Here is a 15,889-nt window from a genome sequence, read left to right as displayed (position 1 = left end):
CCTGTTGTGCTACAGACGAGCAGATATTTTCTTTCGAAAGTGGAAAGAGGGGTCCATTCTGTAATTCTTGCCCAGAGAGTGCACCCTTATGTTAACATGTTGTGTTACATGGACCGCAGCTTCTTCTCAGCTGTGCAGGGAAGTGTCTTACTGCTAGCATTGGTTGTAGTCAGTCTTTGTCTTGGTTGGAAGGAGGACAGTCTTTGTCATTAGGGATGTTCCTATCAAATGTTTTCTCCCCCTAATCTGATATCCATCTTTGAATATCGGCCGATCTGATTCCATAAACCAAAATGTCTCCCCTGTAGATTCATAAAGGAATTTTTATCTTTTATTAGTTTTGAATCGTGTGACTGTTAGTACAATAAGTAGTGCTGTCAAAGTTAAGAGGGTGTTGAGAGGGTAGCTCATACCTTGGCTTAAGAAGCTCCAACAGACAGTAAAAACCTGTGTTCCCTCCTACACTACACATGTGTTCTTTCAACGCAATAACGTCCATAACTCTTAATAATACTTGACACTGTCTCTGCTTGCTTTTTTTTTTATTCTGTTAAATGCAGTTTTCAGTGTTTGCTGCTGTTTCCGTGCAGCCTGTGCCTGACTGTACTCATATGTTGTCATATGTGTCATATGTTTGTGTTTTTATGGCAAATCTAGTTGGTAGTATTGACTAGAAATCTTCTACTACCACCTCGTGGATCATCCTCATTTCATAGTTTACAAATTTCTGCATAAGTAAAGTACTATACACAGCGGACATGTTGTTATGGCAGAAAACTTGAGTGGGACATTAGTAGCACAGGTCCAAATTTTTCAGCACTTAAAGGTGTTTTTATTGTGAACCCACCATCTAGCCTGGTTTCTATTTTATCTATTCAAGTATAAAACCATTTGAGGTTGGCTCCATAAGGGAGCAAATCCCCATAGACACCAATGTTAAAAAGCCCAAATTTAGAGCATTTCCAAAACCTGTTTACATCCTGGTACAAAAGCCGCTGTAACTGTACGGGGAGTGAATTTTTTTCTAACACATTAATTTATTTTTTATTAAGGTTTAAAATCCTGAGCTAACAGGTAGTGGAGAGTTGGGTGGGCGGGTCTTAACATCCAGGCTGCTTTAGATCCGCCCCAACAGGACCCCCACGCCCATATTTGGAATATCTGAGTGTGGACTGAGTGAAGCTCAGCCAACATGGCCACCACGAGCTCCGCCCACTTTGGGCTTCATTTTCGAGGTTCAGAATCCAATGGGTGACGTCACGATGGGTTTGTCCATAGTATATACAGTTAATGATAAAACGCTCCATATGTGTTTTCATCTTCTATGTACTGTACCCACAGGTGTGTGTATTGCTTTAGTGGAATGTAATCTATGAGGTTTTGCTAACAACAAACATTTTATCTTGGCAGGATTTTTCAAAACATAGGACAATGCCAAAAGTTTTTTTTTTTTTTTCTTTTTTCCTTATAATCTGTGGATGTGGGCGTCTTCAGCCTTGACTGACCTTGGAATTCACTGAGCCGTTAGCCGGCCTTTGGCTTCCTGATACAAAGCTGCATGTCTATTGTTGGTGGCTGTTTCTGGAGCTCTATGTTGAATGAAAATGTCTTTTGTGAGGCTGGTTGATGTGCGGTCAGTGTGTGTTATGTCTTCGACCTGTGTGGTGGAGTAACATGAAAGGCCCGTGGGATACCAGTGGGATGAGGTGGTTTCACACTTCCTCTGACTTTTTGTGAAAGCAAGGATTTCCAAATGAATAAATAAGGGAATGTGGTCTTAACACTTGAAGCTTTGTTGATACCAGACCTGAGGTTGGGCTTCAGAGTGTGAGTGCATGGTGGAGCTAATTGTTCAAACCAGCTTAGGACATTTAAAGGAATTCATAAACACTTAGTGGGGGTTTCTTCTGTTTGTCATCATTTGGAAAAGTCTCTGTTATGAGGTTGCATAAAGCGAATCAAATGCAGCTGCAGAATCCTTTCATTTCCCCTCTTGCGCTCTATCTCATGTCCATGTGTTTTTGCCTCGCTCCCTTGGTTTCTGCCTCTTTCTGCTGGGGTGGGGTCACCACATGCACGGACTGTTTGTTTGGAGTTGCTATAGAAACCAGTGTACGTGTGTGACTGTTTGTGTGCTCGCGCTCGGGTGCACATGTGTGTTTATGCCGCTGAGATGGGGCTGCAGCTCTGCTTCACACAAAATGACCTCATCCAGACGTGGGCTCTGACATATCAAATCCGTCTGCTTCCTCGGATTGTGTAATGGATAGTTCACAGACACACTCACCAGCTCTCTGTTTTGCCTCGTTGCCTGACCACGGTCACGGGGCACTCGGTGACAACAGTGCAACTCCATTTCACAACAGCAACAATGAGCAACTGCTTGATAATTTGATTTCATACGCTGCAGAGATACTTAATTCGATTTCTTTGAACAGAATTCTTTATCAGACATCTATTTAGAAAAGGGGAAAGGAAGTTCATGAACTCTCTACGAACCCTTGAACTATTCTGCTTGTTATATATTGTGCGTAGTCTTCCTACTCCCACCTTATCACCTGGGGTCAAACGTTTGACGTTCCACAGCTGGTAATCTCGGATAGTGTGAAAACGTGGAACGCAGCCCAACTGTTGATGTGCATTTATTAGAGCAGAGAGTGGAGTCGCTGGTAAGAAATCTTCTCTTGTGTGGAAAAGAATGCTGCTTTCTCTGAGGGGAAAAGTTCCGCTTCATTTCACAAACTTTTCTGGAAGATCTATTTTTCCCCAAAGCATTAACGCGCTAAACGTACTAAAGGCCTTCATGCTGGTCCGCCATGTGACTGTGGTCTTTAATGAAAACGCTGCATTCATTGTGGACAAGAGCACATTCAGTAGCAGTGCCTCAGAGCACACTTGAAATGATGGATTCTTGCTACCTCTTATGTGTCTATTAAAGAAAAAAAAATGTGGACACACATGATCAGGTCTCCTGTTCTTTGCAGCTTTAAGTCTGATTTCAAATGATCAGTATTCTATACGTAACTTGATTGGCTCTCAAACTGTTTCCTGAGTTTTTTGACAAAATAAGTCCAGCATGAATGAAATCAAGCCCTGCAGCACAGAAATCCCTCAAAGCTTCCATTGTCACAGATAATTTACCTATCAGTTCACACATGTCAATTGATCCATAGTGTAAGTTGGTGGAGACACATGTTCAGATTGGTCATCGCCATAGAAACCATTTGCCTTGGAAATGAACCGCTAAGCTATTCTTCCTTGAAGCTGCGGTTGTCTGTAATGGAACATCAAACACAAATTCCTTCCAAAGCACATCCCAATTATATATAGATCCTTTTAGTTTCAGTAATACCGTCAGAATCCCTCTCAGTGCTTCACTACATAGTTGTTACTCCTGAGACTGCCACTCAATTATCTGAAATTCAGGACAGGGAGTATTCTTGTCCTCATGTCCTTGGGAATTTTATGCAACTTTTTGAACACAGACCATAAAATACATCAAAGAACGAGAATAACTGGAAACATTAGCACAGTCAGAGCAAAAACACTTGACATCAACACCATTGTCAAAACAAACTGACCCAACTACAATACAGTTTGAACCAGGTTAAGAGGCGGAGTATAAATCTTTTATAATTCATTCAATCCCTTGATCAAATATCAGCACCTAATAACCATGTAAACACTTCATCAACAATGCATTTGTTGAAAGAAGTGAATGAAAAGATGACTAAAGCCAGTCTGCACTGATTTTTTTCTGTTGCATGAACTCAGCATTGAAGGTAAAAATAATGAGATAGGTGGAAAAACTTATTTAGTTGTATTTCCAGCAATCTGTATGTCAAAAAGTAATATTCTGATTGATATTTTGGGCATGTCAATGTATATATGCATACTGTATGTTATTGAATCATTTACTTTAGCGTCAGTGTTGCAGTCGTGTTCATGATAATGTAAGTAGAAGGTGGAAGGCTCGCATATATCATGTTTTGTGATTTGAGATGACTGACCAGCATCAAAAATGTCATTTATACAGATGTGAAAGATGCAGCTGTGCCGTTGAGCAATACGTTTAGATGAAATGAAATGTTAGAAGTGGCCATAAGTGGTCAGTGGGGTGCTGGTGGAGCTGAGGCTTTGAGTGTACCGAGGCTAACCGAGCCGAAAACCTGTGAGTTGAATCCTAAACAGGTACCATGAAAGCCTCTCTACAGTGTTTGTAGAACAAATCAAAGTGTGGAACAAAACAGTGGAGTGAAACTAAAAGAATCCACAAAGTTTTCCCAGTCTCCCTCAATCAGGCATTGATGTCAGCAAAGAGCTTTGAGAAAATGTCAAGTAATTCACACCAAAGCTAATTCAGCTAAACAGCTTTACTGTAAAACGAGATTGCGTAGCCATGGAGCAGCTCAGGCCGCTCCGTTGTTTAGCCTCTGCCCAGCTATAAAGCCAGCGTCTGGCAGAGGACACATGCGGTAGCAGTTAGCAGCTGGGACACCCGGGGATGGATTGTATTTGTTTGTGTGGTTGCTGCAGCGGGGGCCTGTTAAACGGTGACTATGGCCCTGTCATTATATTCATTACAGCTGTAATTACAGGCTGATTGACAGCCAGCATCTCTATTCATCTTCATTTGGGTTCATTTGTGCTAATCCTTTTTATATGAGCCCACGTTTACACTAACATCAGTGTCAGACTCACTCGCTAATTTAACTGAGATGTAACAATAATAAAAGAACTTGGCTTTTTGACATCATTGTAAAATATAAGTGAGCGCCAGTGTTGCTGGGTGAGCAGGACTACTAGATAACAACACGCTACAATAAACAAGAATGGATAACTCAGTGTAGTAAAGGTAAATGCATAATGAAAAGATTTACTTTACTCATACATGTTCAGAAACTTAAAAAAAAATCTACTAATTTGCAGCCATTGTCTCTATGTCCTTTACTTTTCTGAAAATGTCACAAAACACATATCAACTCATGAACTGTCTTTATTCAAACTCACCCTTGTGAACACTGTAAACAGATTTAAAGAGCACTTCACATAAAACCTGTGTAATAATTATATACTGATTTTCAGAAGGATTATAGTTTACAAAATACTGATTTTCATGAGCTAGCTTAGATGAAGTGTGGAATACAAGGATTTCCAGCATTTCATCATTTTAAATGTTTTCTGTGCAACTGCATTCACATCTCAAATTTGTTCACATTAACAGCCTTGATTTCAGCTCTATTTCATGATGGATCAGTGACACATTAAGGAGCGGATAAAGTTGTATTGTCATGTTGTCAGTCACTTCATGGGACGATTAATCTGTCAAGCCTTTTGTGACTGCATCTATAAATCCTGTTTCAGCCATTTTCAAAAACACCAGGCTTGTCAACAGTCAAATTATGTAATCAAATGAAACCCCAGTGCATTCCTAACGACCAAATAACTCAGAGCAGAATGACACTACTAAACGGTATTGGCTGATGCTGAATATTGTGTTGTCAGGTCACCCACATGAGGATTGAGGACACACATGGTAGGCACAGTGATACACACTCACACACACATATTCGCCAGGTTTGAAGGTCTTCTTTCATGCTCCATGCACAGCTGCTTTCTGTGCCAAAGATAAAAGCAGGGGAACCTCTCTTTTCACAGCTTTGATTCAGAGGAATTGGCCTGTGGGTTGAGAAACTACAAAGCGTCTTTTTGTCTCATCAAAGTTTATGTTAGCGCGAGCACTGCTTTCACTGTTATGTCACAGTTAGTTGGAAGTAATGCACGTGACTGCCAAGCGTGAAATAGGCAGGTTTGTCATTAACTTGAGATATGTAAAAAGAAATTGCTTTGAACTTCCAAGTTGAGGTCACCCATCACGCTGTTCATACTGTCAAATAAATGAAGGTACGTTTGTGAAAACCTGCATCTGCAACAAAAGGAAGTGATATTACCGTAAATATTTGTTCTCCTATAATGTTGACTCAAGGTGTGCTTGACATTTTGATGTCAACTAGCAGTGGAATTGTGTGTGTGTGTGTGTGTGTGTGTGTGTGTGTGTGTGTGTGTGTGTAAGAGGTCATCTGATATGCGGTGATTGCTGTGGGAGAAGCAGGAGGTATGGTATGCTCTGTTTACAGTAGGCTTCCATATGATAAAAACCACAGATTAAGATGTTACAATACACCTGAATGAACACCAACTGGAAACTCAACCCCTGTTTTTCATACCGGGCGTTAACAACAAACCTGCAGATGATGAAGCATTTTTAAAGATACTCAATGTTTTGGTTTCAGTCCAGATTCTATCAGTAGATGCATCTCCATTACATTTTTCTCGCAAAATAAATGCGATATTTCTGAAATTTTGATAAAGTGCAATTATGCTTTGTACATGTTTCCATTGGAAGGTGTTCTGCGAATGAGCTGTGACTCTCTTAATGTCTCATCCCATGACATCTCATAATAAATAATCTTAAATTCTCGTCACATGAGCCCTCACTTTGAGGAAGCTGAACTTCAGATGAACTGGTCACATGACCCCCTGTGTCATCTCCAGGGACGATGGTGACTGGAAACTGCAGTAAATGTGTCTCCATTGCACTTTTGTGATAAACTTTTATATCGATACGTCTGAAAGTGTTTTAGCGGTATTTGAGAGTTGTTTCAAAATGTAGGTGTTTCCATTCCAGTTTTTTATAGCGATATTTGGGTTTTCCACATTTCTAGGGGTAATGGAAACGCAGCATGTGTTTCTTTCAGAAATGCTTAATGCAGCGTTTTTTTACAGCAAACCATCTCCAGATTTCTCCAACTGTCCTTTATGTCGTTTGTCTCATCTAAGTAATATGTGGTGTGAAATTGTCAATTAATTTAGTCATTTGAATAATAGATCTAATAATAGATTGTAACACTTGGCAGCTGACCATGTGGGTAAATTTGATTTCTAATTGAACATTTGGCAGAATTGATCCTGTTTGCGTTTGAAATTTTCTGTAGACAAACCCTGGAGCTACAAAGCAATCTGTCTCTGAGGTGCTTTGTCTGCGATCATTCATCTTGACCTGAAATAGCACACTTGACCGAGGTGAGGGTTTGGGCGGCGACTTCCCTACACCGCTTTTAGGCCACATTTCATCTTTATCAAAGGAGGAAACAAACTCCTTAAAATACACACAGTGTGGCTTCCTTGCTCGCCTGCCTCTGAATCTATTCAAGTTTATTATCTCTACCTGGACCTCGAAGCAGACCTCCCCATTCACGCTTGAGTACATCCCTGCATTGCTTGGTATTTGTATGTGTGTGCATTTCTTCTCCTCGCCCAGCAGCTCTGACAGTGACAGCATTGTTACCAGCCAGCACTTCAGGAAGTGAATTTGAACGCTTCTCGGCGCGTTACACATTAGCTGCTCTCTAAATGCCTCTTTACCCCTCAAACATGGATTAGTGGCTACTTAGGATCACTCCCATCTAAGCGTAAAACTAGACAGGCTGTTAAGAGCCAGATAAACAGTGGAGTGACAGCTTTACAGGTTTCTGTAAAGTGTGTTTGCATGTGTATGTCAAGGCGACATGATACATTTTTAAGGCCTACAGGGTTGAAAAAAAAAACAGGGCCTAAACTTGCTGCCTCACAGCACTCGCCTCAATGTCTTTAAGGCTGATGACAGCAACACAAAAATCTTCTGCTCCTGGTTGTTTTCTTTATTAATCTGTTACTCATGAACATAGAAACATATAAGTCAAACTAATGGTAAAAATCCATTGTATTCTTCTCCTTCTGTGAATGAAATATACAGTATACAAGGCTATAAAAACAGAGAGCAACCATGGATTATATATGAAGATGGACGTGTCACCCTAAGGCTTCACTGGTTTTGACTGGTTTTGAAGCACAGTCTGCTGGCTAAAAGGTCGCCATATTGACTTTCCTGTTTCCACCTAACTCCCAGCATCTCACTGCCTGTATCCACTTTTGTCTCTATCTCAAATTTCCTATTTACCATCTTGTGATACGCTTTGTTCTGTCCTGTACCCTGTTGGTAGTGCTTCCAGCCCTTCAGCCAATTTTTGCCATTTTTCTGGCTGGCAGAGGTGGCAAGGAGGCACATTTTATGCAATACAAAGTGTATAATATGCAAAAGCTTTTCGACCAACAGTGAACTCCTTTGGGAGTAAGAGCACCAGTCGTCCCATAGATTCAAGTCAGGCTTATTGACGCTGCCACAAACTGTTGATCTTTATTTGAAAACATGCAGAAAAAATGTGAAATAGTGTTTCTCCTCGTCCCTAGGTTCAACATACTGTGTATGCAGACGTGACGTATACAATAAGTTACAACATGTACCATACTTTACTGACTACTGTAACTAATACAGTATATTATGATGCAGTACACACAACAGAATATATAAAAAAGTGATGTACAACTGGAATCTGGAGACTTTTACTATATAGTGAAGGTGCACTGTTATTGATGATAGCAAACAGATGCGTTTTCAATCTAGCTCCAGACTGACAGTCTGGTAGTTGGCTAAACCTTTAGGAAGTTCTGCATTTCATTTGCTTTTCTGAAATTCAAGCTTCTGAAACTCCATGTACCACATCCATTCAGATCTGACTGGCAATTGTCAACCAGAATTTACCAGTTAACATTTTAAATCCTGAATTAACCTGCCTGAAACATTGTCTGGAACATTACACAGGAACAAAGTCTGTGGTAAAGCCCCAGTAGTGAACCAACAGAGAATTATCAGTCTGATCTGTCTTGCTGGTTGACTCGAGATGAAATATTAAATATGAAGTGACAAGCTATTACCGGTAGTTATTTTGGAGACTGTCTCGAGGCTCTGTAATGTCCTCAAGGGATCAACTTGATCTCCCTGTAATGTGGGCAAACAGCGTTTGAAGTCAGAGCAGTCAAAACAAGCTCTGTAAAAACAAAACAAAAAAAAAAACTCTTATGTCAGTGGGTTTCTCGCACAACCAAAAACTGAACATGTTCCACAGCTGCCAGTCCCCCACCTAGGGGGTAGTTAGATATTTTAACTTTCTTGTGACAAAGCTCACCGGTCCCAGAAATGGGCTCAGATGTTTGTACATTCCTGAATAGTTAGTGCCAGTGAACGCGTGCGCCCCTCTCCTGCTGCTGCTCGCCGTTTTGTGGGAAACGCTGACAGAACGCTGATAGCGGAGCTTTGACAGTAAATGGATACCAGCGTGCACTGAGCCCGGCAGACGGTCTGTTGTGTTTTGTTTTTGTCCATAGCTTATCGCGGTGGTCAAGGAAGGGGATGACTTTTACAGGAATATGGGATTACTTAAGAGCACTGTGGTGTGCAAAGGCCTCATTAATCATCTGGCTTGATAAGTGTTTTGTGGAGATCTCAGCATATCGTGCACATGTTTGACTTCATGGCCTAACTTTGTCTGTGCTGTGTCACATCAGTCAGGCTAAAACAATAACAGTAATTTCAGTTTCCACAAGGTAATGATTAGTTGTTGCTCAGAGAGGAGTCTGCAGTTATCGACCAGTGAGACACACCATAGGTGGTTGATGGGGTCACTTGGCTTTAGCCCCCTACATAAAATCACATTTGCATCACAGTTTCTTATTTAATCTAACTATTTTACATATAATATAATATAATATAATATAATATAATATAATATAATATAATATAATATACAAGTTGCAGCACATATTGTAAAGTCGAGATTGGCTGCTCAAAACAGTCCAAACAGAGAGAGATGGTCGGCCTTTTGAGTGCTCTAAACCTCTCCATATACCGACACACTAACAAACATGCCCAGGTTTTACAATCTGTAGCACACTGTATTATCTTCCTACAATATCCTGTGTTAAACATTTTGCAGGGGAGTATGGAACTCGGTTTCCCTGAGTCAGGACTGGCAGTGACAGCCAGGGATGGTGTGTGTGTCTGTGTGTAGGCTTAGAAATAAAATGCTGAGTGATGCACCAACATTCAGTAGGGAGGGTGATGGTGGCTGGAGACCAGTCTCTTTTCAGTGCCAGTCCTATCTTGGCATATTCACTGCACTGCAGATAAAAAATGGGACTGAATAACTACTCTAGGAATATATGAAAAAATCCAATGAAGGTTAATACAATTGATCTTCTGATTTTTCAGTCAATCAAATAAAGCAGCGGACTTGACTGATCTGCTGTCTCATACTGGTGAGACCATATTTGCTTTGACTCGACATCTCCGCTCTACTAAGACATATCTCTGCATCATTATTTCACTTAAAGAACGTTTTCATTAAGACGGGGCTGCAGAGAACAATTCTCAACCAGAGATGAAAACAAAGAAAAGGTTGCTCACAAGCTACTGTGAACACATAGATTTATTTTCTACACACACTGCTCACGATGCAGTTTCACAGAGAGAACTTTATTGTTGTTTGTGCAGAGGACATGGTTGGTTGCATTCAACAGTAAGTCATGTGGTATCAGCAGGCTCATAGCTCTTGTTTGTTGGTGCACACCAGCTGCAGGCCTCCTTGGGCAAACGCTACAGTGGTTTCCTCCACATGCATGTGATGCCATTTAAAGGAATCGGCCCATTTTAGCCGGCCAGTGGCACCCAGACCCAGTCTATGGAATGCCAAACATTCTCTGTCCCCATCCTCACTGTCCACCCACTAAATCACAGCGTCAATCTTTCATATCTGCTGTAAAACTGTGTGCTAGTGGCTGCTCGGAGTCAAAGAACCTGTTCAAGTTTCACAGCTGTTCTAATTTCCTAGCAGGAAAAGAAGGTAATTCAGCTCTCACCTGTGGTTCAAATTAGAAATGTTGTCAGAAGGGTTAGGGTTAGCAGACATTCTGTATTCAGGGCATAAATCTGACTAACTCATTCTCTCACCTACAAAATGCATTTGTCCTCATGACACACATTTGGCACATTTAGTTTCACTTGTACTTTATGTTGTTTAATGTGAACAAGCACGAATCTTCACCACTTTGTACTGCAACCGCTGTAGAAGCTGGTTTGAACTGATACCAAGAGGAAATTCTTGCTCAGATTAAACAAAGCAATGTAGAGATCTGATAACGTTTTGCATTGGCAGGTTTTCAACTCCAGTTTGGGTCGTTAGAAGGGTTTGCCTTGGCACCTGTCCCAGTGGTATTATAGATTCCCTTACAGGAGTCCAAATAAAAAGTCCTTATCATCTAAGCCATCAGGTGAAGGCAGTCAATGTGTACGACGACTATTTATTACCGAAGTGCTCGGAGCCAGAGACTGTTGATATTTAAACCTGCTGATCTTTGTTCGGAAACTGGAAGTTACGCTTTATGATAGTTGCGTGCCAGCTTGGGATTGGTGTAGACAGTTCAACATAAATCTTTCTAAGAGAGACAGTTGGTAATTCACATCACAACATGATTGCTTAACTCTGAGCCTGGAAAGAGAAGACATACATGTGCAAAAGTTAGTCGGCACTAAAAATGAAGAAGGTTCATTGGAAAATAAGGCCATGAAATATTTTTTTTATTTTTATTGCGTGACTTGCATGAGTTATTAAACTGGATATTTAATCCTTTTACTTTTCTCCTTATGTGAACATCTATATTCACTGTATATAGAGTCACCACTGAAGAGGGGGTTTGAAGCTCAGTGAGATAGATCTTACTCCACCCCACTGCTCCACTGCCACATCCTAAATTCTCATCATATCGTAGTAATAGGAAATTAGCTACAAACCCCAGTCTTGTTTGCACCAGACTGTATGTGTTTCTGTTTTTGGACATTTTACATGGAGGTCTATGTGTTGGACATTTTACATAGTGGTGGTCTGTGGGAACTGACTTACCTTGGGCGCAAAAAATGGCCATTCAAGGAACTACAGTGCTTGGAAGTTCACCATTGGTTTTATTTTTCAGCCTGGTAGGTTGCTGCTTGATATCAACCAAGAATGGCTCCATGATGTCGGAATCAGGGGTCCTAGGAGATGTTAATATGACCTTCCTGTGTATGACTTCTGTGTATTACATCTGTGTGTATAGTGTTATAGAATTAAATGAGTGTGATGTAGTATGTGTAAGAGATCCACTTGTAAATTTGCATAGAACTTGAAGTAAGTCATACTGCTGCTAAAAGCAAACAGCATAAATCATGACTTCATATGACTGGCATCTTGGTTGATGCAATTGTTTGTTTTAATTCTGCGTGTGTGACTTGCGAATTGGGCCACATCCAATTGTTACATGAAAATATTTGGTTTCTGTTTGTGTGGTGGCTCAGCTTCCTCCCCATTGGATTGTGTTTTGTGTTTGCAATTGGACCTTATTTTCTTACTCTAGGGAGAAATACGTCTCTATGTCAAAACATCCCGGAATTTGCTCATTATTTCTTACGCTGATGAAAATATCAGTAGTCAGTGGTATCTGGTACTTTCAGTAATGACATATTAATATAGGATATAAAATATATGTATGCCGCCATCTTAAATGTGAATGAAATCGTTTGACTGATTGTTTGGTCATCAACAAAATCCATGCACTCTATTAAAACAGCCTCGTACTTCTCTTCAACTCTTCATAAAGTGTAATTTTGAAATAGGAAAGCAGGTGTCCCTCTGCTAGATTTTTGAAAAATATTCATTTTCTAATGAGTCACAACTGTTTTGGAGGCACAAGGGAGACCTACACCGTACTAGGAAGGTGGTCATAATGTTATGCCTGATCTATGTATATGGTTATGTAAACTGTTCTCTAGTGGCTGTTCTAAAGTAAATAGCTAGAATAAAACCACTACACTTACTGTCAAAGAAGAAGAAAAATGTAGCAGAACTAATCCTTAAAGTCCACTTGGCAGGGCAGTAGTTATAAATTACTGCTTTATTTATAGTTGAGAGTGGTACTGTGACAGTTTATGGAAATCTGTTACCCAGGTAAATAATTTAAGCAAGACTTAGTTAAAAATCCACTTTTTAAGTGGTGGCAGCAGATGATTATTTGATTATTTTAATGTGGTGTGTGTACATTTTGCACATATTTATACTTATCATAAGATATTTCTTATTAGTAAGTAACTGTTTACTTAAATTTTGCCCTTCATAGTTGTAGTAAGGATAATTTTTAACTTCCGTCGGCTATAAATGACGAGCTAAAGATAAAGCTGGCAAGACACAACACTGGCAGGAGATCTGACATTTTATAAATGTGTACCAGGTCTCAGTGTGGAGTGAACAAAAAGGTGCATTGAGTCCTTTAGGTGTCTTTGGCTTTGAGAAGTGTGAAACTGTAGTAAAACAGAGTGTAAGTCAGCAGTAAAGGTCGATCTGAACAGAAATATCAGCCAGGGAAAAAATGTATAGAATTTGCTTCGAGCAAGAGACTGAATAGCAGACATCTGTTCTGTGGCTGCCTCTGACTTCAGTCTGAAAGTCGCACTGTCCGCTCTTTTCCTTTTTGCATTTGTATTTTACGTCATCTGTCCATCAGAGAGTAGGACCACACTCACTCGGTGGGGTAAGAAGGAGCAGTGGAAGCCAGGCAGGTTCTGCTGCAGCAGGTTGTGTGGCTGTCGTTACACTGCTGCCGGCCAAACTCATAAACGCTGACCTTTACTACAGTCGCCCGGAGGGGGTGACGGGGAGTGTGAGTGAGAGACATAAAGAGAGAGAAAGATGATTGTGGAATGTGGGGGATAGACCAGAAAGTGAATGGATCAAAGAAAAAGAGCAGACAGAGAGAGAGAGTGTGCAAGAGAGGAGGAGGGGTGATTATATATGTCCCTGAGCTCTGATTGGTCCAGCAGCCTGTGTGTGTGTGTGTTTGCCTCAATCTATGTGTGTGTGCCTCCAGTCAGTGGGCGGGGGATTAAGGCTGCGTCACGTGGTCTCTTTAGCTTCTTTCCACACAAACATTCGCAGAGGGCACACACACACACGCACCCAGAGACACATATTCCCTCACACACACTCACAGCTGTTGATACTTCTCTCCCTCTCGCGAACGCCGGGACAACTGAGGAGTCCGCAGCGATCTAGGAGAATCTGCTGTCTGCTGGCAGCTTGACGGCGGAGCATCTATATGGAAAATCTGCAAGTGGACAGACTGGTTCTCTGACCGGGTGCCTGGCTCTCACTTACTTTCAGTGCCATCCTGCTCTTTTTCTTTCACTTGTCTCTCCCGGCTTCTCTCTGTTGGAATTTAAGCGCAAGACGGCGAGCAGCAGCAGCGGAAAACAGAGACATGTGTTTTGCCTCTGCTGCCTACTACTACTGCCTGTTCTCTCCCATTGACTGACCAAACAGGAGACACAAGGTTGGTTGGGTTACATGTTTATGTGATGGTTTCTTGCATCTGTACACCTGGTTGGTTGGACATTTGGAATTTGGTATTTTGAACCGTCTAGGAACCCCGCTTATCCCATTCATTCCCAGAAAGGACTTGTCTTTTGTGTGTTCCCACGCGAAACTGAAGGGGCATGACTCCAAAGACTACTATCCCCAATAGTGATTGGTAGTTTTAGGGGAATTCCATGTCCATGCGGCTCCCTGGATACACAGGCAGAGACACACACTCCTGCTCTATAAACACGCTTGGCAGTAATAGTGCAGTGAGTGTGAGCTCCAGATTAGCTGTGGTTATTCCCCCTAACGTGTGTAAAACAGCAGAGGCTCTCTGCCGCCGCAAGACTGTCCGTGAATTAAAGGGGATGCATGTGAAAGAAGAAGGCGATTCTGTGTCGCAACCTGCGCACAAACCTTCTCCAAAAGAGCCCGCGCCCTCACCTCATAGTAAAGCCTGCGCAGAGTCATGTTAGCTGCTGAGCGTTTGGCTCACGCACGCTTCGGTTTCACTGCTAGACCTGTCACGCAGGGAGCACACCACAGCCTCCATTTATGTTTGTGTACGTGTGCATGCATCAACACTACAGGTCACGGTGCGCGCTCTGACTTTTACAGTGTGTGTGGATATAATTAGCCACCATAGAGATTCTTTCCTGGCATTGTTGCCATTGGGGTTGTAACACAACCCAAAAGGCTGTTTGTCTATTTTTAGGGGCTAGAAGAGACACAGGCTTTGAAGCTTCCCGAGGCGAGATGTAGATATGAGGTGTGTGTGAGTGGAGTGGGTGGAGTTTGATTATTATTTATGTCCACCCATATTGTGACTTTCTCCTTTTCTCTGCTGTGTCTTTCTATTGTGTTTGTAAGGAGAAAATAAAAGGTGAAGAGAGAGAACAATGAGCAGAGATAGAGAGGTGAATAGAAATGTAAGCCGACCGGAGCGGCGGCACCAGACAGAGATGCAGTAGCAGATCCATGCGTAGGTTTCTAGATTAGCCAGCTGTCGGCAGATGAGGACGGTGAGTTGTGCTCTGTCTGAGCCACAGGTTCTTATCTGGCTATACAGCTCCACATGTCAGAGGAGCACTGAGGCATTATGCACTGTCTTAGAGCTACTGCACAGTAAGAGAATAAAAAGAGGCTGGAGAGCACTCATGCATCCGTTTCTTCGGTTAATTCAAATAAGCAGTACATGCGTCATCCTTTCTCTTTTAATTTAAATATATACAGTATATAAATGCTCTAATACACTAGGACTGAAAAGCAAGATAATGACTACTTGTGGGTACAGATTATATCTTTAAAAAAAAATCTCTTTGTTGCATCAATCAACAGAAAATAAATCTGCTGTTTTTCTTTGTGCTCAACTTAGGCTCTATAAGTTGGAACTGGCAGTCTTTGACATTTCATGGAAATGAGGAAATAGGACATTTCTCCAGTTATTGTGTAGCTTGCAGGGCGTGCCAAACAGTTCAGGACAAATGCACATACTGCTGCACCCCTAGTTTCTCTTCCTAAATATACATGTTTTTGCATTTATGCATTTACGCTTGGCCATCACACACAGT

The 15,889-nt window shown here is 41.4% G+C and overlaps 1 protein-coding gene across 7 annotated transcripts in view; it reads left to right on the top strand.

Annotated features, from left to right (window-relative positions):
• Window positions 1–15,889, top strand: part of add3a (adducin 3 (gamma) a) — a 93,167-nt gene that overhangs the window by 40,995 nt on the left and 36,283 nt on the right. For 2 of the 7 annotated variants that reach the window (XM_047579473.1, XM_047579468.1), the window contains exon 1: window positions 13,888–14,292. The exons of 3 other annotated variants lie outside the window; for them this stretch is intronic. The gene's annotated coding sequence lies outside the window, so the exon portion shown is untranslated. Of the gene's footprint in view, window positions 1–13,887; window positions 14,293–15,889 lie in introns of those variants that run through there. 2 more of the 7 variants (XM_047579475.1, XM_047579472.1) reach the window with 1 other exon arrangement.

This window comes from Mugil cephalus, chromosome 2 (genome assembly GCF_022458985.1).
Source record: "Mugil cephalus isolate CIBA_MC_2020 chromosome 2, CIBA_Mcephalus_1.1, whole genome shotgun sequence".
In the NCBI taxonomy this organism is placed as follows: Eukaryota; Metazoa; Chordata; class Actinopteri; order Mugiliformes; family Mugilidae; genus Mugil; species Mugil cephalus.
Note: the sequence above shows the minus strand (reverse complement) of the source record. Positions and strands in the feature narration are given on the sequence as shown.